Raw genomic sequence first — 22,711 nt, 5'->3', positions numbered from 1 at the left:
TCCCATGTGGCTCTAGTGGAAAAGAATCCACCTGCCAATGCAGGAGACTTTAGAGACAAAGGTTCAATCCCTGGGTCATGAAGAGCCCCTGGAGAAGCACATGGCTACCCACCCCAGTATCCTTGCCTGGTCAATCCCATGGACAGAGGAGTCTGATGGGCTAAAGTCCATAGGGTCACAAAGAGTCGGACACCACACTAATGAAGCGACTTAGCACAGACATGTATGCACATATGCATTTAATATGGTATATTTTCTAATCAGTGATTTAACTTAAAGTGAAAGTTTCATGGAACCTTGAAACTTTAGTTATGATTGTCTGTTATTTTACAAATAGGGAAAGGAGGCCAAAGATGCAAGGTGACAGACAACCTGTGTGTTCCTAATTACGGTGGTGGTGCTGGTGAGACAGGCCAATACTTAACATATTTCTTTCTCACATTCTAAACTAAAGAGAAATATGAAAAAAATAAAAAGAATCACAGATAGAGGCCAAAATATCATCTCTTTTACAGTTAAAGGATAACTAGAGAAATGAGCCTAATGGAAAGAAATGGGCTTGCTAAATGCATTCCAGAATTCATCATGATAATCTACCTTATCAAGGCAGTGCCAGAACATGGAAGAGATTTCCAGTCATTTCTATTAACAGAGTCAGGTGTTCCTCTTGAAAGAGAAGAATAGAATGCTTGTCCTTTTTGTACAAATAGTATTGGAGAAAAAAGTAATATGGAGTTGGGTCGCTTCCATTATCCATTGCTACATAGATCTTCAATTAGGATGGGGCTCATGGAGAAAGATTGTCTCAGACCCAGATGGCATACAGGATGGTTTCTTCCCTAACATGTCTGAATTCTAGCTGGGTTGGCTAAAGCAATAGGGACTGCTTGGCATTTTACTGTCTCCCCACACGATCTCCTGTGTAGCTAGTTTTATTTTTCTCCCAGTGTGGAAATCTCAGTTTAGCCAGATTTCTGAGATGGTAGCTTACTTCCCTCCAGTACACAAAAATAGAACTACTAGGCTTGCTTAGTGCCTGAAATTTGAAGTTCTAGAATGATATTTTCACCATAGTTTTGATTAAAATCATCAGAGAATGACACAAGATTCAAGGAGAGGGAAAATAGACTGCCTCTTCATGGAAGAGTGATGTTAAGAATTGCAAAGCCAGGAGATATTTTTATACCAGTTTTCAAAAATAGGAACCACTAGAGGATCCCAACATGCCAAGTTTATTCTTACTTAATTTCCATCCCTGATATGGAATGAATAAAGTGTCAGTGAAAAGCTATGGATGCTAAAATATTTGGGCTTAAACTAGTATGAGCTTAAGCTAATGTAAAAAGGAAAATGCAAGAGAAAGAAGAGTTTTACCCTAACAATATTAAGCTAGAGTACATAAGATTGTTAATTGCCTAATTACATTAAAGGAAGTAAATTTTGTATTTAAAATACTGTTCACATGAGTTCCTTTAATATTTATTGTCTTCTAATGCCACACTCCATTCTATGCTCTGGGGAGAAAGCAAATCAAGTCATGATCTCACAGACCTTACAATTTAATGTATATATGTGTGTGTGTGTGTGTGTGTGTGTAGATGGAGTGGCTTTGAGAAACAAATACATGTATAATATATAATAAAGAAACATAAGGTAAAGAAATATAAAGCCAAATGAGATGAAGAACATTTTCCTATCCTTTTCCTTTCTGCACATTCTTTGATCATAGCACAATCACTATAATTAACAAATTACTCTTTTCCCCTTAGTGTTCCCCCAGGTGAAAGAGAACTCTAAGGAAAGAGATTGTATTTTGTGTTCCAACTTTATATTGCAGAGTCTGGATCTACTACTGACTCAGTCCGTGGTTAATTTTCATAGCCTATCAATCTGCCTTCTCTTCCCTATTTTTCTGTAGGAAAGAATGCACAACTTATGTATCAACCTGCTTTAAATGTTGTTTCCTAAAAACTAGAACACTAAGCCTCTATTTTTAATAGCATACGTCTTTACATGGAACAATGGCCTGGTTCAAAATTGGGAAAGGAGTACAAGGCTTTGCCACATTTTAGATTCTATATATAAGTGATATCATATGCTATTTTTCTTCCTGTTTCTGACTTACTTCATTTAATATGATAATCTCTAGTTGCATCCATGTTGTTGTGAATGGCATTATTTTATTTTTTATGGCTGAGTAATATCCCATTATATATATGTACCACATTTCTTTACTCATTCATCTGTTGATAGATATTAGGTTGCTTCCATGTTTTGGCTATTGTGAATAGCACTGCTGTGAACATAGGGATGCATGTATCTTAAACAGGCAGCCTTTAATTATTAATATGTTATCTCCATTTTCCTCCTTTCCATTTTCTACTTCATTTTACCCCATAATTATATGAATCCAGTATGTAATGTTGAACAGGATTAAATGGTTATAGTGTTAGTTCCACTGAAGACAGAATTTCCTCATAACAATAGGCGATTCTTAGAACATCAACCGAGTGTCCTACAATTCGGTTAAATTCTGACACTATGTACCTAGAGCTGGTTGAGATTTCACAGGTTAAGGGTTCAGTCCTACAAGTCTGTCCTCCCTTACTTTAGATGCCAGTCACAAACCCAGGTTGCCACCTGAGCTCTGACCAACCAACTACAGATTGGAGGTTACTATGGCTTCCTCTTTGGATGTAATAAGTTTTAGTTGCTCAGTTGTGTTCAAATCTTTGCATCCTCAAGGACTGTAGCATGTCAGGCTCCTCTGTCCATGGGATTCTCTAGGCAAGAATACTGGCGTGAGTAGCCATTCCCTTCTCCAGGGGATTTTCCTGACCCAGGGATTGAACCTGGATCTCCTGCTTTGCAGGCAGATTCTTTACCAACTGATTCCAGACTGATAGCTGTACTGAGCCACTGGTTATGAATCAGAAGTTCCCCAAATCCCTCCTCAAGTTTGACTAAATTGCTAGACAGGCTCATAGAACTCCGATAAAAATTTTACTTACTGGATTATTGATTTACTGTCAAGAATATAACTCAGGATCAGCGAGATGGAACAGATGCACAGGGCAAGGCATAGAGAAAGGGTGCAGAGCTTCCAAACCCTCTGCAGGCTCACCACTGTCCAGGTATCCATCATTAATGTCTCTCCAGGCACTTCTTGTGTTCATCAATCCAGAAGCTCTCTAAACCCTATCCTTTGGAGGATTTATGGAGGCTTCATTACATAGGCATGATTGGCTAAATCATGACCATTCAACCTCCAGCCCTCTTCCCTCCTCAGAAATCATGGGGATGGGACTGAAAGTCCCAACCCTCCGATTACATGATCAGTTTCTCTGGTAACAAGCCCACATCCTTAGATGACTGAAGAGCATTCCAGCTGTCAACTCTTTAACATAACAAAAAACATCTTTAACTTTCTCAGCACTAAAGAAATGCCAAGTGTTTTAGGAGATCTGTGCCAGAGAAAGGGACAAAGATCAACTATCCATTGCTTATTATAAATCAATATCACAAGGACTTAATAGCTACCATCTCTAATATATTCTTGATATGTACTAGACACTGCCTGTTGTGTTCTGACTTTATTATATTTTTAAATTTCATCTAATAGTGACAATAATCTAGTAAAATAGATTATTAAACTGAGACTTAGAGAGTTCAAAGCCATGGCCATAGTAAGAGTTTGTATGTGAGCAAGCCCAGACTTTAAACCAAGCCTGGCTCATTCCATAATTTTATGCAGTTACTCAGTATGTTCTTGTACTATACTTAATGAAATGGAATATTTTGTATCTTTTTAAAAGTCTAGACTGGTTGATTTTCGTTACAAAATTCCCCCTGTTTTAGAGTAAATTATCTAATTATCTTTGGCTTGTAGTATTATGTCAGTCAATTCTTAATCTTTGTTAGGTCGAAAACCCTGCTGAGTATATGGAAAGAAAATATGGAAAAAATAACAACAAACTATGGACAGATGGATATCGATATATACAATTCGGCTTCAGAAGTTTTGCAGACTTTCTGAATCCTGTCCAAAATAGCCTTTCAAGTAATATTTTCCAAAGTACAAGGAGGCTATTATTTGCACACCCCGAATTAAATAGCATTGACTCATGTATTGTGTTGACCTGAAACAAATAGACTGACAGATATTTTTCTAGCAAAATAAGTTTATTCAAGATCATCTGAGAATTGCAATTCAGAGAATGCAGCCATGGCCAGCACCATGCAAGTCCCTATACAGCAAGGGAGAAAGACTGCTCTTATAGAGAGGAAAAGGAAGGATTTCAGTCAACAGAGTCCATGGCTTTCCACTCGCTGAGTCCTTGCCAGGAAAGATGAGTCTTTATCTTGTTAGGCTCTGCTATCTTCTCAGGGTATGAGAGTGCTCCTTTCTGGTCTCCTAACTCTAATTGAGGTTTTCCTTTATTACCTCTTCACAGTTGTAACATAGGGCTACTTTACATTTTGTATCCATCATTAATGTCTTTATCACCTCAAAAATTCAGTTTTAACTAAGTGAAACTAGGTCACAGGCTCAAAGCCTTCAGCAGGAAATGCTCTCCAGCTATAATTGAATATTGCTTTTTGTTTATACTCTTATTTGAGGGGCATTTGAGAGCTTTACAAATATTACCTCACTTACTAACAGTGTTCCATGTCAGTGATACAAAATTTTCTTATAAACAAATAATTTAAACTTAAAAAGTAGGTTAATTTAAAGAAGTAGTATAAAGTATTGTCAAAAGATTATTAATGTGGTCAGTCAGTTCAGTCACTCAGTCATGTCTGACTCTTTGCAACCCCATGGACTGCAGCATGCCAGGCCTCCCTGTCCATCACCAACTCCCAGACCTTACTCAAGCTCATGTCCATCTAGTCGGTGATGCCATCCAACCATCTCATCCTCTATCATCCCCTTCTCCTCCTGCTGTTAATCTTAGGTTATTAAAATTTGAGAAATATTTTCTTAATGAATGTTAAGTAATCTTGCATAAAATATATAGACCAGACTTTGGGTGATTTATTCTCTTTTTTTAATATTAATTATCATCTTGGAAAAGATTGTGTCTCTTGGTAATAGAAGATGGTTATTAGTTATATGGGGCTTCCCTGGTGACTCAGCAGTAAAGAATGCTTGCCAGTGCAGAAGATGCATGTTGGATCTCTGGGTTGGGAAGATTCCAGGAAGAAGGAAATGGAAACCCACTCTAGTATTCTTGTCTGGGAAATTCTGTGAACAGAGGATTCTGGTGGGCTAGAGTCCATGGGGTCACAAAAGAGTAGAACGCAACAGAGTGACAACAAAACAACAACTTATCTATATATTCCTGTGTTTTTGCCCTTAAAGAGAAGTATAGTGTGAAGAAAGCAGTGAGTGTGAACTATTTTACTGTAAGTCATACCAGTTATTCCTTGGTTGTTCCTATGCCATCTGTGACATCCTCATGAAAGAATTTGAGAGAGAGAAGGAAAGTTGCTGAAGTGATAATACTGGCATATTTGTGGCCAACTCTTACAGACTGATAAAAGGATATTATATTCAGCTTCCCATTCTTAACACACATACCACAGTTTGCTAATACTTAGCCATTTTCAGTTTTACTCTTTCAACTGTATTGTATTTACACATATGTATACACGCATAAATTGTATATTTAATGTGCAGTTTTATGTATATAACTAACAAAATGTTTTAAAAATCTAGAAAGAAATAAAAGTTGAGTGTATACCTGTGGCAGATTCATGTTGCTCTATGGCAAAACCAATACAATATTGTAAAGTAATTAACCTCCAATTAAAATGAATAAATTTATATTTTAAAAAAAAGGTTTGAACAAAGTTTTAGGAGAGTTCTTACTTTGCAGACATCAGTTCTACTTGAGATTATACTCCATGGAAGAGTTTGTTTCAGGAGAGAATTTGGGAAATGAGATCAATTTCTACAGGGGAAAGGTATGATGGAAGAACTGAAGTCTCAGGCCACCAAAGCAGCATCATTAAAGACATCAATAGAGGAAAAGTGAATGACATTCTTAGAAGCTCAGAATAAAATTTCATAACACCACTTTTTTCCCCAAAAGAATACCATGCATTTGGCAAGTAATCCATTTATCTTCATAATCATAGTTAAGGAGCCATGAACATTTAATTCATATCAGATCAGAGCAGATCAGTCACTCAGTCGTGTCCGACTCTTTGCAACACCATGAATCACAGCACACCAGGCTCCCCCTGTCCATCACCAACTCCCGGAGTTCACTCAGACTCATGTCCATCGAGTCAGTGATGCCATCCAGCCATCTCATCCTCTGTCGTCCCCTTCTCCTCCTGCCCCCAATCCCTCCCAGCATCAGAGTCTTTTCCAATGAGTCAACTCTTCGCACGAGGTGGCCAAAGTACTGGAGTTTCAGCTTTAGCATCATTCCTTCCAAAGAAATCCCAGGGCTGATCTCCTTCAGAATGGACTGGTTGGATCTCCTTGCAGTCCAAGGGACTCTCAAGAGTCTTCTCCAACACCACAGTAAAAAGCATCAATTCTTCAGCGCTCAGCCTTCTTCACAGTCGAACTCTCACATCCATACATGACCACAGGAAAAACCATAGCCTTGACTAGATGAAACTTTGTTGGCAAAGTAATGTCTCTGCTTTTGAATATGCTATCTAGATTGGTTATAACTTTCCTTCCAAGGAGTAAACGTCTTTTAATTTCATGGTTGCAGTCACCATCTGCAGTGATTTTGGAACCCAGAAAAATAAAGTCTGACACTGTTTCCACTGTTTCCCCATCTATTTCCCATGAAGTGGTGGGACCGGATGCCATGATCTTCGTTTTCTGAATGTTGAGCTTTAAGCCAACTTTTTCACTCTCCACTTTCACTTTCATCAAGAGGCTTTTGAGTTCCTCTTCACTTTCTGCCATAAGGGTGGTGTCATCTGCATATCTGAGGTTATTGAGATTTCTCCCGGCAATCTTGATTCCAGCTTGTGCTTCTTCCAGTCCAGCGTTTCTCATGATGTATTCTGCATATAAGCTAAATAAGCAGGATGACAATATACAGCCTTGATGAACTCCTTTTCCTATTTGGAACCAGTCTGTTGTTCCACGTCCAGTTCTAACTGTTGCTTCCTGATCTGCATACAAATTTCTCAAGAGGCAGATCAGGTGGTCTGGTATTCCCATGTCTTTCAGAATTATCCACAGTTTACTGTGATCCACACAGTCAAAGGCTTTGGCATAGTCAATAAAGCATAAATAGATGTTTTTCTGGAACTCTTTTGCTTTTTCCATGATCCAGCAGATGTTGGCAATTTGATCTCTGGTTCCTCTGTCTTTTCTAAAACCAGTTTGAACATCTGGAAGTTCACGGTTCACATATTGCTGAAGCCTGGCTTGGAGAATTTTGAGCATTACTTTACTAGCATGTGAGATGAGTGTAACTGTGTGGTAGTTTGAGCATTCTTTGGCTTTGCCTTTCTTTGGGATTGGAATGAAAACGGACCTTTTCCAGTCCTGTGGCCACTGCTGAGTTTTCCAAATTTGCTGGCATATTGAGTGCAGCACTTTCACATCTTTCAGGATTTGGAATAGCTCAACTGGAATTCTATCACCTCCACTGGCTTTGTTCGTAGTGATGCTTTCTAAGGCCCATTTTACTTCACATTCCAGGATGTCTGGCTCTAGGTCAGTGATCACACCATCGTGATTATCTGGGTCATGAAGATCTTTTTTGTACCGTTCTTCTGTATATTCTTGCCATCTCTTCTTATTATCTTCTGATTCTGTTAGATCCATACCATTTCTGTCCTTTATCGAGCCCATCTTTGCATGAAATGTTCCTTTGCTATCTCTGATTTTCTTGAAGAGATCTCTAGTCTTTCCCATTCTGTTGTTTTCCTCTATTTCTTTGCCCTGATCGCTGAAGAAGGCTTTCTTATCTCTTCTTGCTATTCTTTGGAACTCTGCATTCAGATGTTTATATCTTTCCTTTCCTCCTTTGCTTTTCGCTTCTCTTCATTTCACAGCTATTTGTAAGGCCTCCCCAGACAGCCATTTTGCTTATTTGCATTTCTTTTCCACGGGGATGGTCTTGATCCCTGACTCCTGTACAGTATCACGAACCTCATTCCATAGATCATCAGGCACAGTATCTATAAGATCTAGGCCCTTAAATCTATTTCTCACTTCCACTGTATAATCATAAAGGATTTGATTTTGGTCATACCTGAATGGTCTAGTGGTTTTCCCTACTTTCTTCAATTTAAGTCTTCCTGGATAATGTAAATAAAAAAAAATTTTAAATCTAAGAAGCAAGAGGGAGAAGAGAGAAAGTATAAGCATTAATTTATTAATGGATGGCTAAAATATTTTTTGAAAATTCAATTTTAAAGGAATAAATAAAATTAAATTTCAGGCTTACTTAACATAGTGACTTCAGTTAATGACTTTTTGACAAAAGTTATCTTTAAAAGTTGCAAGTTTTTAATGATTCTTTTTTTTAAAGAATGAAATTGTAACCTCCAAACACACTAAATAAATATACAATTTGAAGGGGAATTTTGACATTATGATTTTAAGCAGAGATAATCATAAGAATAAGTTTCTAGTTTTAAATCATGATATAGAACATTTGAATTTTACATTCTTTCTTCCTCACTCCCTCATTTCTTTCTTTCTTTTCCCTGTCCTTCCTTTTCTCTTACTTTTTTATTTTCTTTTTCCCCTCTTCTACCTCTCTTCTCCTCCCTTCTCCTTTCCTTCCCTTCTGTTTAAATTTCTGTGTGTGTGTGTGTGTGTGTACGTGTGCATACTCAGTCATATCCAATGGTTTGTGACCCTATGTACTATAACCCACCAGGCTTCTTTGTCCAAGGGATTTTCCAGGCAAGAACACTCGAGAGGGTTGCTATTTCCTTCTCCAGGAGATCTTCTCTGGGTGCTTTGAAAAGTCTGAATTATAGTCTCTTTCTGTTAGAACTGCTTTCACATTAAACCATTATTCTGGTTATAGTAACTTCAGTTATTCTAACCTGACATTAACTACCTTGGGTGAACTCACTATACTATCCTTAGAGTGCCTTAAAGTCACTTTAAAGAGAGCAGCTTCCTATGCCCCATGTCACTGTAATTGGGGCAGATGGCTGAAAAAGAAGAGTACCATCTTTCATAATGGGATTACTATCTTCCTTCCTTTTGGTCATCTTTCATAAGGGCTTCCCTGGTGGTGCAGAGGTTAAAACGTCTGCCTGCAATGTGGGAGACCTAGGTTCGATCCCAGGGTGGGGGAGATCCCCTGGAGAAGGAAATGGCAACCCACTCCAGTATTCTTGCCTAGAGAATCCCATGGAGGGAGGAGCTTGGTGGGCTACAGTCCACCGGTCACAAAGAGTCGGACACGACTGAGCGACTTCACTTTGACTTTCATAATAGTAGCAATCTTTGCAAAATAGTCCCTTCTCCAGGACCTATTGTATAGCACCAAGACCTATATGCAGTATTTTGTAATAACTTATAATGGAAAAGAATATAAAAAAGAATTTATAAAGACCTTGTGTGTGTGTGTGTGTGTGTGTGTCTCAGTCTTGTCTGACTCTTTGCTACCCTATGGACTGTAGCTTGCCAGGCTCCTCTGGCCATAGGATTCTCCAGGCAAAAATATTGGAGTGTGTTGCCATACCCTCCTCCAGGGGATCTTCCCAACCCAGGAATTAAACCCATGTCTCTTATGTCTCCTACACTGGCAGACAGGTTCTTTACCACTAGCACCACCTGGGAAACCCCATAAATATACCATATATATATATATAAATATATATATATATATATATATATATATATATATACATATATATATATATATATATATATATATATATATATATATATATACATATATATATATATGCATGCTAAGTCGCTTCAGTCATGTCTGACTTTGTGCGACCCCATAGACAGCAGCCCACCAGGCTCCTCGGTCCCTGGGATTCTCTAGGCAAGAATACTGGAGTGGGTTGCCATTTCCTTCTCCAGGGGATCTCCCCACCCTGGGATCGAACCTAGGTCTCCCACATTGCAGGCAGACATTTTAACCTCTGCACCACCAGGGAAGCCCTTATGAAAGATGACCAAAAGGAAGGAAGATAGTAATCCCGTTATGAAAGATGGTACTCTTCTTTTTCAGCCATCTGCCCCAATTACAGTGACATGGGGCATAGGAAGCCCCATATATATATATATGTATATATATATATATATAATTGAATCACTTAACTTTATTATATGCCTGAAACTAAGACAACATTGTAAATCAACTACATTTCAATAAAAATTTTTGAAAGATTAGAAATTCCAATCTATCATCATTTTTGAAAAACACATTTTATGATTGACTGGGTTCAGTAATTATAAATGCTAACACTAAGAGCAAAATGTGCATTGATAAAGCTAAATATTTATAGAATAATCTTTAAATTAGTGCAGATTGTAATACTATTTTTATTTCCTGTGACACCAATTTTATCTCCTTTTATGTATGTTTCTTAAATGACAATGTAGATAAACTTTAAGCCTCAATATTTTCTTCATGTAAATTAATGATAATAATAGTACCTATCATTCAATTATGGTAGCAGAGTGTTTTAGTCTACTAAGGCTGCCATAATAGAATACTCCAGACTGAATGTCTTAAATGAGAGAAGTATACTTTCTCAAAGTTCTAGATGCTAGAAGTCCAAGATCAAGGTGCCAGAAAGGTTACTTTCTTCAGCGGTTTCCCTTTCTGGCTGCAGATGGCCTCCTTCTGGCTGTATTTTCACATAGCCCTTCCTCTGTGTGTATGAACGCCTTTGTTTCTTCCTCTTCACATAAGGATACCAGTTCTACTGGATTAGGTCCCTACCTTATCACTTTAATTAACATTAAGACTCTTGAGAGTTCCTTGGACAGCAAGGAGATCAAACAAACCAATCCTAAAGGAAATCAACCTGGAATATTCATTAGAAAGACTGATGCTGAAGCTTAAGCTCCAATAATTTGGCCATCTGATGCAAAGACCTGACTCATTGGAAAATACCTTGATTCTGGGAAAGATCGAAGGCAAAATAAAAAGAGAACAGCAGAAGATGAGATGGTTAGATAGCACCATCAACTCAGTGGACATGAATCTGAGCAAATTCTGGGAGATGGTGAAGGATAAATAAGCCTGGCATGTTGCAGTCCATGGGGTTGCACAGTCGAACAAGACTTGATACAACAACAAAAACACCTCAAAAACCCTATCTAAAACAAAGTCATCCTGGGCTTTACGGTTTCAATATATAAATTGAGGAAGGGAAGGAATACAATTTAATCCATAACACAGACATGGTTGGCTATGCTTAAATTCCCTCAGATCCTTTTATCAATTCTAAATACGCACCTGAAAACTTCTCAGTGCTTTTGCTTTGGCTTAATAATAGAATGAAGTGGCACCTACCACTCTCTCTTCAAAACTGGATCCACTATACACAGTTGGTGCCTGAAAGTTTCTGCCATCCCCTTCTCCCCTATATAGGCTGTTTGGCTTATTTTTAGATTGAAAATTTGCTTGATATCTTGACCTTTCCTGTCCTGCTTTCCACTTATCAACACCACACCCCCGGTCACTTAACTTGGAAGACTTTCCTTAATAAATTGCATGCACAAAAATACTGGATATGCTCATCTAAGAAAAAGATATTACAAGGGCTGAGAGAAGGCCTTAAAAATAATTAGATTCTGCAGGGGGGAGGGGTAAATTAGGAGTTATAATTCAATGTCAAAAATTTTGTTCACAGATTTGCAAAATCATAAATACTTCAATACAGTTTTTTAAAAAAATAATTAGTCTGGTGTTTGCAGACATGATATTTCCATATCTGATAGTTACTGTTTCTACTACTATTGTTATTGTGTTTGTTATAGTTGCTATTGTTTTGTTAATTTTATTATAATTCAAGGTTCATATCATGTGTCATGGAATTTATTGCACTTCAATATATTTTTACACTTCAGTATTTTCACCCAAAAATATTGATAAGGGTACTAAATTAAAATTTTTGTAAAAATTTAAATGAGAACATACAGTTTTTTTTAATCACAGAGAGTCTCATAGGAATTATTAAATAAATACTGGTCTTATAATGAGTATCTGTAGGATCCCCAATGTAGTTAGTGTGTTTGAAGTAATTAGTCTCAAAACATACGAAATGAAGATTTTAACTTACATATTCATCTCAATAAAATGATTTTCTCTGTCATTGCTCTTCATAACTTTTCAAAAAAATCTAAATGATATTTTTCAATTTGTTTTTTAATAGTGAACATGTAATTGGGACTTCCTCCATTGCAAATTTATTTCATTTACAACCACTAAGAACTTCTTTAAGGTCAAATATCTTGCTTTATTCCAATAGCCCATCAAAATAATCAATGAAACATATACATTAGGTTAATAGGAGTTTTCTAGTCACCAAAAGAAATTCTTCACCATTTTAAAGCAGTTTTGTTTTTCATTTTGAAATAAAATTATGTCTTAAGGATTTAACAAAATAAAATATTTACATTTAGATTATTGTTTTCATTAAAGCATCAGCTTTAAAATATGTAAGCATCTTTTCAGTTTGGTTAAAGACTGCAGCTTACACTTACTTAAAATGTCACAAGATTGCCTAGGTTGATAGTAAAGTCTTCAAAATGGATTGAACAAGGTGGAGATTGGGAAGAGGGAAAGAAGCAATTTACTGAAGCTAACAAAGTTGACTTATTTCAATATGCTTATTTGCTATGCCAGCAGGGAATAAAAATAGAGGTACTGTACTGTCAAGGTGAATCCTAAAGAAAAGGCCTTGTCCTTTGGAAATGAAAGCTCCCTGAATAGGGCCAACCTTGATGCATTATAAGAACTGTGCTATCAGGATTGCAATAAAAATGGTTCATTCAGAGGTTAGGGAAAAATATTATTTCTAGCAGGCATGAAAATAAGAATTTTCTGTTTTACAGGTCTTAAGATAAATCTTTGCAAAAAATAATAAAGTGAGATGAAATGCAAAGTAGATTGTCTCTGTATTTTGCCATTTTTCTCAATATACCTCATTGAGAAAAATACTAAATTTCCATGTCTTCAGCAAAATTGTTCCAAATCAAAACTATTCAATGTTTTCTATGTCCTTAGCCCAGAAAGAAAAGCCAAAATTATTCTTCAGCTCTTCCATCTCAATTAAACCCTTGCATATTCATGATCAAAGGCTTTTACTGTACACATGCCAGTCCATTTGTGTGAATAAACTTTGTTTTCATTAACATAAATATTAATATGTGCTGAATGACCACAAATATTAAATAGCTAGATCTATCATATCATAAGGTTCTTCCATGGATGTGAGTGAAAAATGGGAGGAAAGATTTTGTTTTTTTCCATTTGCTGTGCTTGACATGTGTCAGGCAATTATGATTGTCGTACATTAAAACACACTGGAAAACCAGACAGTTTATTAACAGATCCCTAGATTGGTGAGAGATCTTAAATGCATACTATAAGAGACCTGGAGAGGATCTTGAAAAGTTTGCAATTGCACTAGAGAGAAAATAAGACACAAGACTCAGAAGTCTACATTTTGACCCACTTGAACTACATAAACTTTAGTAAGAGATAAATCAGAAATATGCTTTGTGTTGCTCTACAGAGCAGAACTAAGGCATGGGAGAATATTAAACAGAAAGATGATTATTATATCATTGGTTTATTTACCAAATAGTTTTTGAACACCTGCCATGTGTCAAACACTTATCTGGGAAGCAAAGATATAGCAAGCACAAAGCAAACAAGCACACAAACAAATAAAGCAGGTAAGAATCACTGCCCATGGGGAGTTTACATTTTGGTAAGGAAAAGTTGAATTAATGGGCATCATTATTAAAACTATTGAAGCAGAAGTATGGGTGATCATATTTAAGTATATTGAGGAAGGAATTTTATACTTGGAGTAAAAGTTGACTTTCAATGGTCCATCAAAGAGCCTGTGCATTTATATAACCATTTGAGCCACCAGGGAAGTCCATTTATATAACTAAATCATTTATTTATGCTGCACTCAATTATTCCCTCATGCTTCTTTTGTTTTTAAAACACATTTATATTCAGAGATCCAACCAGTCTATTCTAAAGGATATCAGTCCTGGGTGTTCTTTGGAAGGACTGATGCTACAGCTGAAATTCCAATATTTTGGCCACCTCATGTGAAGAGTTGACTCATTGGAAAAGACTCTGATGCTGGGAGGGATTGGGGATAGGAGGAGAAGGGGACGACAGAGGATGAGATGGCTGGATGGCATCACCGACTTGATGCACATGAGTTTGGGTAAACTCCTGGAGTTGGTGATGGACAGGGAGGCCTAGCGTGCTGCAATTCATGGGGTCGCAAAGAGTCGGACACGACTGAGTGCCTGAACTGAACTGAACTGAACTGAATTTTATTTAGATCAAAATTTCTCAGTAAAACAGAATTACACTTACCTAAATTATTTATTTATCATGACAAAGGCTAATATACTATTTTTGTGAGTGATCAGATCAGATCAGATTAGTTGCTCAGTCGTGTCCGACTCTTTGCGACCCCATGAATCGCAGCATGCCAGGCCTCCCTGTCCATCACCAACTCCCGGAGTTCACCCAGACTCACGTCCACTGAGTCAGTGATGCCATCCAGCCATCTCATCCTCTGTCGTCCCCTTCTCCTCTTGCCCCCAATCTCTCCCAGCATCAGAGTCTTTTCCAATGAGTCAACTCTTAACATGAAGCGGCCAAAGTACTGGAGTTTCAGCTTCAGCATCATTCCTTCTAAAGAAATCCCAGGGCTGATCTCCTTCAGAATGTTGGAAATGACTCTTGTGAAATAATTGAAAACCAGTATTCAGAATTGAGATATTATAAGAAGGAGTAAGTCTGTAAAAATAAAACTAATTTTATTTTTAAATAACCTATCTTCAGGAGATATCCATTACTGCTTAGTCGTTTGTGCTAGAGGAAAAGCAAAACTGCAATAGGAAAGGAAATAATAGAAATAATAATAGAAATAAATCTATAACATGGATTGTACATATCTAGTAAGATGGCCCAAGGCTTCCGTTAGAAGTGCTTAAGAAAAAAATATGACATGTTATTGTAAAGCTGTGAAGCTGGAAATTGTATGACTTACAACACAGTAACTCCACCTGTAGGCTTTTAGATATAGATAAGCTCTTTCACATGGACATTGGAAAAAAATTGGCATAAATATTCAAAGCATAGATTTTAAAATAGCGAATCAGTAGAAGCAACTCAGAGTTTTACTGACAAGAGAAGCACCCCCCCCAAAAAAAAATAGTTGTAGAAACAAATACCAATTTGTGGGGAAATCAATTCTTATAACTACTTACATCCATGTTGAATGTTGAAAAATATATTTGATTAAAAAAGCAAGTCAGAGAAAATAGTTATATATATGCTACTGGTAAGTCACTTCAGTCGTGTCTGACTCTGTGTGACCCCATAGACATCAGCTCACCAGGCTCCCCGGTCCTTGGGATTCTCCAGGCAAGAACACTGGCGTGGGTTGCCATTTCCTTCTCCAATGCATGAAAGTGAAAGTGAAGTCGCTCAGTTGTGTCCAACTCTTAGCGACCCCATGGACCGCAACCTACCAGACTCCTCCATCCATGGGATTTTCCAAACCAATACAATACTGTAAAATAAAAAAAATAATAAAAATAAAGAATATAAAAAAAAAAAGTTAAAAAAAGAGTACTGGAGTGGGGTGCCATTGCCTTCTCTGAGTTATATATATATAAAATGTTTTATATAATATATATTTATAATGATACAAAATATATTAAAAATTGAGGAAAAAGAGGTAGGTATGACTGCTGAAAAGGAAAAATTGTCTCTGTAAAACTAAAGGAACCACCCAATAGTGAAGTATTTACTATTATTATTATAGCTATATAGTAGTGTTTTTAAAAATAAATTTAAATGTGTACATATATGCAACATATAAAATGCACTTATTAATATACATCTATACTTATATGTATATTTTTATTTCTAAGTTGTGTCCGATTCTTTTGTGACCCCATGGACCGTAGCCCTCAAGGTTCCTCTCTCCATCAGATTTTCCAGGCAAGAATACGCAAACGGTTAGCCATTTCCTTCTTCCCCACCCAGGGACTGAATCCGCATCTCTGGCATTGGCAAGTGGATTCTTTACCACTAAGCTACCAGGGAACCCCTTATAATGCATATTTTGAATAATATATAGCATTCAAAGTCCTTATTATATTTTTCATTTTTATTTTATATGTTATTAGTTTTATTTGCATGCAATGTTAAATAACAGATCTAATCAATATTTGTGTTCTAAGGTGATATCTGACATGTGTAATTTAAATAATTTCATCAGTGTTTCTTTTGCATACAAAGTTTGAGATCTTGTGAGGAATGTATTCATCAGACTTGCAAATTAGAAGAATCATTTTGGAAGGCACTTGATTGGAAAATTGGAGGCAGATAAAAGAAAACATAAGACAATCTGGAAGAAGCCTACTTTCATTTTTAGTAAAGAGATGGTAAATTTCTAGACTAGTTCTGTGACAAGGAAGTGAAGAGGAAGTGTGTCTATCTTCAATTAGAAAAGTTTACTGAATAATCAATTGGACAAGGGGATTATATTATTATTGGTGGATGGGGCTTCCTTGGTGGCTCAGCAGGTAAAGCATCTGCCTGTAATGCAGGAGCCTCCAAGTGACCCCTGGGTTGGGAAAATCCTCTGGAGGAGGGCATGGCAACCCACTCCAGTATTCTTGCCTGGAGACTCCCCATGGACAGAGGTGCCTGGTGGGCTACAGCCCATGGGGTTACAAAGAGTCAGACATGACTGAGTGGCTAAGAACAGCACAGTATGTGTGCATGAGAAACTTAGGAAGTTTAATGCTTTTCTAGATTATATCACCAATTATGTCACTAGATATCAAGTAGAGAATACTAAATAGGAAAAGTCCTAGAGAGAGATAATAAAGACTCTCTGGGATTGGCTCACTGTGAAGTATTTGGGGTAGATTTAGACATACATGGTCAGTAGGAAGTTGGATGCATGAGTCTGGAATTTTGGCAACAAATATGATCTAGATTTCATATTTGATGACTGAAGTCTTTCAAGAAAGACAATGTAAAATTAGAAGAGAAAAATATGGAAGGCTGAACACTTTGGGCACTATACCATCAGAAGAATGAGCTGAAAGAAGAGGAAACTAAAAGAGATGAAGAGAGAATTGCCTGCCACACTGTGAGCCAAAAAGCAGAAAGGAACAGGGAGAAATATTATCCAAAGAAAACATATGATATAGGGAGTTTAGAAAAACAGACTCTGGGACTGAGTTATGAAAGAAAGATGAAGAGCAGTGAGACCTGCAAATTGGATAGAATTAAGAGACTGCACATATTTATGAGAAAAAAGCATAATTAATAAATATTTAAAATAGTCTAAATATACAAGAATGTGGGATTAAAACATATATATTTATATATCTGCTTAGAGTTATAGATTATTAAAATTAAGTTATCAAATAATAAAACAGTATTTGTGATATATATAAGATTAAATGATAAAGTGATCTTTAAAACATTACATGCAATGGAATCCAACTCCTGTAATACAGAGCTGCAACAGAATATAATACAAGGTTAAGAAAATCAATTTCTTGTTATGGAATAAAAATTCTACATTAGTACTTTTCAAAATTTATTCTATGGATATATTTATTTGTACAATCAGAAAAAAGTAAATTTATTTATATACTATCATTTCACCTTTCCATATTCCTCAAAATGCTTCATTCTCAAATTATTATCATGCTTTGTATTAATAATAATTGTCTTTTTTGCAAGATTCTGGAGTTTTTCTATTTTTATCTCTTCCAGTTCCTCTCCTATTCTCTTTTGAATATAATTCATGCAGGTCATCACATTCACTGAAGCATTATTTTTTCTCAAGTGTATCAATGACCTTCCTGTTACTGGAAGCTCAGCTTCTCCTTGAATCAAACCTAGAAGAAAGAGTTTTGGGTCAAGTCAGAAAGGACAAATTTATTACTTTGCCAGGACTGAAGAATTGATGCTTCTGAACCATGATGTTGGCGAATACTCTTGAGAGTCCCTTAAACAGCAAGGAGATCAAACTAGTTAATCCTAAAAGAAATCAATCCTGAATATTCATTGGAAGGACTGATGCTGAAGCTGAAGCTCCAACACTTTGGCCACCTGATGCGAAGAGCCAACTCATTGGTAAAGACCCTAATGCCGGGAAAGATTGAGGCAGGAGAAGAGGACAACAGAGGACAAAATGGTTGGATGGCATCACTGACTCAATGGACATGAGTTTGAGCAAACACTGGGAGATGGTGAAGGACAGGGAAGCATGGCGTGCTGCAGTCCATGCTGCATGTCCAAGAGTAAGACATGACTGAGCGACTGAACAACAAGGCAAACAGGGACACACCAAGCTTCTGCCCTCAAAAACCATGTGTCCCAACCCCAGAGGATTTGGTGAAGGGTTGTTAGTTGTTCAAAGATATGATATCTCCCTTAATCTCATCTCCTCCCAAAGAAAGGCAGCGCCAAAGAATGCTCAAACTACTGCACAACTGCACTCATCTAAGGCAATGGCACCCCACTCCAGTACTCTTGCCTGGAAAATCCCATGGACAGAGAAGCCTGGTAGGCTGCAGTCCATGGGTCGCTAAGAGTCAGATATGACTGAGCGACTTCACTTTGACTTCTCACTTTCATGCATTGGAGAAGGAAATGGCAACCCACTCCAGTGTTCTTGCCTGGAGAATCCCAGGGATGGGGGAGCCTGGTGGGCTGCCATCTATGGGGTTGCACAGAGTTGGACACGACTGAAGTGACTTAGCATTAGCATACACTAGTAAAGTAATGTTTAAAATTCTCCAAGCCAGGCTTCAGCAATACATGAACTGTGAACTTCCAGATGTTCAATCTGGTTTTAGAAAAGGCAGAGGAACCGGAGATCAAATAGCCAACATCTGCTGGATCATCGAGAAAGCAAGAGAATTCCAGCAAAACATCTATTTCTGCTTTATTGACTATGCCAAAGCCTTTGACTGTGTGGATCACAATAAATTGTGGAAAATTCTGAAGGAGATGTGAATCCCAGACCACCTGACCTGACTCTTGAGAAACCTGTATGCAGGTCAGGAAGCAACAACTGGACATGGAACAACAGACTGGTTCCAAATAGGAAAAAGAGTATGTCAAGGCTGTATATTGCCACCCTGCTTAGTTAACTTCTATGCAGAGTACATCATGAGAAACACTGGGCTGGAGGAAGCACAACCTGGAATCAAGATTGCCGGGAGAAATATCAATAACCTCAGATATGCAGATGACACCATCCTTATGGCAGAAAGTGAAGAAGAACTAAAGAGCCTCTTGATGAAAGTGAAAGAGGAGAGTGAAAAAGTTGGCTTTAAACTCAACATTCAGAAAACTAAGATCATAGCATCTGGTCCCATCACTTCATGGGAAATAGATGGGGAAATAGTGGAAACAGTGTCAGACTTTATTTTTTGGGCTCCAAAATCACTGCAGATGGTGATTGCAGCCATGAAATTAAAGACACTTACTCCTTGGAAGGAAAGTTATGACCAACCTAGATAGCATATTCAAAAGCAGAGACATTACTTTGTCAACAAAGGTCTATCTTGTCAAGGCTATGGTTTTTCCAGTAGTCATGTATGGATGTGAGATTTAGACTGTGAAGAAAGCTGAGCACAGAAGAATTGATGCTTTTGAACTGTGGTGTTGGAGAAGACTCTTGAGAGTCCCTTGGACTGCAAAGAGATCCAACCAGTCCATCCTAAAGGAGATTAGTCCTGGGTGTTCATTGGTAGGAATGATGTTGAAGCTGAAACTCCAATACTTTGTTCACCTGATGCGAAGAGCTGACTCATTTGAAAAGACCCTGATGCTGGAAAAGATTGAGGGCAAGAGGAAAAGTGGATGACAGAGGATTAGATGGTTGGATGGCATCACCGACTCAACAGACGTGGGTTTGGGTGGACTCCGGGTGTTGGTGATGGACAGGGAGGCTTGGCGTGCTGTGGTTCATGGGGTCACAAAGAGTTGGACAGGACTGAGTGACTGAACTGAAGTGAATCTCATCTCCATGATCTTCTAATCTTGATGAGCTTCTCTGGTTCCTTTATTCTTGCCTCAGGTGGTTTCTGAGCTGCTCCTTCCTTGTGTGGCTTTGTGCTGCTGTGCTGAGTCTTGTCTGACTCTCTGCGATCCCATGGACTGTAGCCTGCCAGGCTCCTCTGTCCATGGAATTTTCCAGGCAAGAATACTGGAGTGGGTCACCATTTCCTTCTCCAGGGGATCTTCATGATGCAGGGATTAAACCCATGTCTCCCACATCTCCTGCATTTCAGGTGAATTCTTTATCACTGATTCAGCGGGGAAGCCCTCCTTTGATTAGCAACTGTTTGAATTGCCCTTTGGAATATTGAAGGTCCTGGAAGGCTAGAGTCTTGCCTATAAAAAGTGGGGGAAAAAAAGGACATAGTTCCTGGGAGCCTCACAGGGCCTTGCTCAAGTTTTAGTGGTGGCCAAGCTATAGACTGTCACAGTGGTCCAAGCAAACACCAGCCAGTACATTTAGCTTGTGTCGTGGCAGCAGATGTATTTTGGAATTAGGTTAGATGTGCCATTTGGAAAGTCCCTGATGCTGGGAATGACTGAAGGCAGGAGAAGGGTGTGACAGAGGATGAGATGGTTGTATGGCATCACTGACTCAGTGGACATGAGTTTGAGTAAGCTCAGGAGTTGGTGATGGACAGGAAGCCTGGTGTCTACAGTCCATGGAGTCACAAAGAGTCAGACACAACTGAACGACTGAACTGAACTGAACTGAATTGGTTGTGTCAAGTGAGCAAGAGTCAAGCATGGTTCCTGGAACACTGGAGTAACTGGGTGAATTATAAATTTAAATTACACACAGTGAAGAAAGGAACAGTTTCAGTGGGGATGGGGTGTTTTAGAAGCATTTTGTACATGCTAGATTTGACATTGCAATGAGGTTTCTGAAAGCAGATTTTGTGTAGCCAATTAGTTATATGAGTTTTAAGGTATCCTGAGAGAAGGAGAGAGAGGTTAAAGACATGAAACTGGGTAAATTATCCTAAAGACATACTATGAATAGAACAGAAAATTGTCCTTCAAGAAACTAACATTTGGTGTTTGGTTCCATGAGAAGGAAGCAGAATAGAAGATTGAGCTTGAAATGGAAGGACAAATTAGTAAAATGATAAAATAAACCATGAGAAAATATAATTTTGAAAAAGACAAGAAAGGGAAGTCATTAAAGTCTGTGGGTTGTATGTATTGTGCTGAACTTGAAAAAAAGTGTATATGCTGCTGCTGCTGCTAAGTCACTTCAGTCGTGTCCGACTCTGTGCGACCCCATAGATGGCAGCCCACCAGGCTGCCCTGTCCCTCGGATTCTCCGGGCAAGAACACTGGAGTGGGTTGCCATTGCCTTCTCCCATATATAGCATAACATAGTTTGAATAAGAAGAGAGGAAAATCGTTAAAAGAAAATTTAATTTTCCCATTGATTTGAATCAAAATAGGCTAACAATCAGAAAATAGGAATTTCCATCAGAATTCTAGACTTCTGCTGCGAAAGATTCTTCACATTATTGCTTTTTAGGTTCCTTATTATATCACTCTTGTCCTCACTATTAGAAGGACTCTTTCAGTCATAATCTTAAAACATGATTCATCTTTTCACAAACTACAGAATTTAGGAAGTGTAATATATAGACTTTTTATATATAGACTTTTATATATATATATATATATATATATTTTCTCAAAACAGAAGGATTCTTATTATCAATCCATTATACAAATGGAGAAATGGTAGTCTTGTAAATTAAAATAACATGCATATATTTCCACTGTACAAAAAGTTGGAGTCTGAGTAAAACCTTGTCTGGTTGATTTCTGATCATATGCTCTAGACCATTTTGAGGTGTTTTTTAGTTTTCAAGTCATATCACCCTCTAAGATATATTTCCAATCTATGTCTTTATATTGGTCAAGTTTTAAGTCAAAACTTGTTAAATTCTAAGTTTGTTATATGAAGCAAAGTATTCCATCTCTTTTCTTCATTAACTCTGTAAATTTGAAAAAGAGCTCATCATTAGTTTGCATAATTATAAACTAGCACATCAATATTCAGCTATTTGCTGAATAAGCTACCTAAACTATGCAATCTGAAGAATACTTTTTCTAATTTATATGTTAAGAATATGGCATAATTTTATTCCAGATCCTTATTTTGCATATATTATATTTTGACTGAGGTGGTCAAGCTATTTTTATTTCATCCACTTTATACACACTTCTAGAAAGTTAGATAAAATAATTATTCAATTGTCTTTACAGTACTTAAGTGATCACTAGTTTCTTGTATGTCAGAGTAGGAAATACATGTATGAAATTACCAATAATCTAAATAGATTTGTAAAGCTTATTCTCTAGATAGCTATATTCTTCTATTTAGTGTAGGTAAGTTACCATTACTATACCTATCAGGGTATCTTAAAACAAAAGGAAGCTTTCTA

Source organism: Bos mutus, chromosome 6, assembly GCF_027580195.1.
Source record: "Bos mutus isolate GX-2022 chromosome 6, NWIPB_WYAK_1.1, whole genome shotgun sequence".
Lineage (NCBI taxonomy): Eukaryota > Metazoa > Chordata > Mammalia > Artiodactyla > Bovidae > Bos > Bos mutus.
The sequence above is the reverse complement of the archived record's forward strand: the minus strand, read 5'-3'. Positions refer to the sequence as shown.